This window comes from the organism of the source record quoted next, unplaced genomic scaffold (genome assembly GCF_019419815.1).
Source record: "Pyrus x bretschneideri cultivar Hongxiangsu unplaced genomic scaffold, Pyrus_bretschneideri_v1 Contig71, whole genome shotgun sequence".
Classification (NCBI taxonomy): Eukaryota; Viridiplantae; Streptophyta; class Magnoliopsida; order Rosales; family Rosaceae; genus Pyrus; species Pyrus x bretschneideri.
In genome coordinates this window covers 1,248,915-1,250,909 of record NW_025999811.1, presented here as the reverse complement: position 1 = coordinate 1,250,909, position 1,995 = coordinate 1,248,915, and positions in this window count along the sequence as shown.

Genomic DNA, 1,995 nt, shown 5'->3' with positions numbered 1-1,995 from the left:
TATGAGACATTTCTCATGTTCTAAACTATTAATTTGGTGATAATTATGATAATTATTTTGTTCAAAACTAGCGACAATATTTTTAAGGTTTTTCTTTAGAAAATTGTTAAGGAGACTTTCTCAAAATGAGACTTTCTATGAACTTTCTGTCACCTCAAGTTTTTTGTACAATGTTTTATAATATTGACACAAAAATTAATATTAGACAGTAAGATGACGGAGAGTCTACAAAAGTCCCAATTTTAGAGTCTCTTTTCTTTAATCTAATACATATCTTAACCATATATAGTAATGGAGATCAATAAAAGGTGAAGAGGTGTTCTTAAGTTATCATGAAAGGGCAGATAATTGACATGTTCCTACTTAATTTTTGAGGGTCAAAATTACGTTTGATTGTCCCCTTAGTTGCATCACATAATACGTGTGTCCCCTAGCTGCTCACACTTGATGATTTCATAAATGGTGTTCGTAGGACTTCTCTCGGTTCGTTTGTCACATTGGAGGACATCGACCTTTGAACTTACACTAATTTTAACTTATTGTCACACTCTTTTTCTGTCTCTTTACTTGGACTAACCTTATTGATTAAGACTCTTCATTATTGTTAATCTACTTATATTTCGAATTTATCCTTCACCAAATGCTACGTACCTCTCGTTTTAGACAAATCTGTAGACCAGACTCAAATTCAATGGAAAGTCGACCAAATATTCTATGATACTTCAAAGTATAAGATATTTCGATTTTTTGAACCGTTTAAATTATTTTTTGTAATTTTAATCAAAGATCTAACAATTAAAAGATATGAAGTATTTGATACTCCGGAGTTCCATAAAAAATCTCCTAGCGGACCATGAAATATGAAATAGGACTTGCCGACTGGAGTTAATTACATATATATGTTGAGTTTTATGGTTGCAACTTGCAAACATATATTGAAGACCCCTCTCTGCTGAAAGAAATCAGATCTCTACTGATGGCTGTGGTTAAACTGGGAATCACACAGGAAGATAGGTTCTCTCTTAGACTCTCTCGAGCAAATTAATTGGAATTGGAATGAATATGAAATAGGTTTGACTATTTATAGACAACCAAAGGGTGCCATTCAATAGGTAAGCCGTGTAACTCTTGTTGAATGATTGTAACCCTTATAAGAGGTGTAACCCTTTATTTAAGGGTCAGTGTATCCGGTTCAGATATTGAAGTGACATATCTCTTCATTGTTCCACTTAACTGCAGTTTTAGGTACGAAAACTATGTTAAGCATATAGCTAGCGTTCCGTTAGTTATCAGACATGATCACTCCTACAAAGCAAGCAATTCTTCGCCGGATTCGTTCAAGCAACAACTATAACTTTGTAACAGTGACGATATTACATTTTGGCAGTTTAATTTCAATGTTCCACATATATACATACTTACATATATATATATATATATTTTAAACTAAATGATGTGGTTGTAAATGATTGGATTATTAATTAAGTGTCGATTAATGTGTTTATTTCTTAATCATGACACATTATTTGTTAATCTTGTTAGCATTATCCAAAATAAAATAGTACTTGCGGGCTAGAGTTAATTACATATTAGGGTTTTATCGTTGCAAACGTAGATAGAAGACCACTCTCTGCCACTCGTTTTATTAGAGGTTAATCTTACCCTTGTCACCCTTAAAATTTGTAAGGCAACCATATAGTCAACTATAACGTATCAAATTTTGGCTAAGGTTACAAGTACGACCCCCTTAATGCCTCAAATGTATGGGAGGAAAAATCAGTCCATATGATTTGATATTATAAGCTGTCTCAATCATTTCTTGTTGTATACTATTAACACAGTAGATATTAACAATCCGTTAAGGGATGACAGTTTAATTTCTTAGATACACACGCATAAATTTTTTCAATAATATGATATATCAGCTGCATGTCTCTATTTTCTTTAAATACGGCACCGTAACTGCGAAATCTACATATATATGCCATTTCAGGT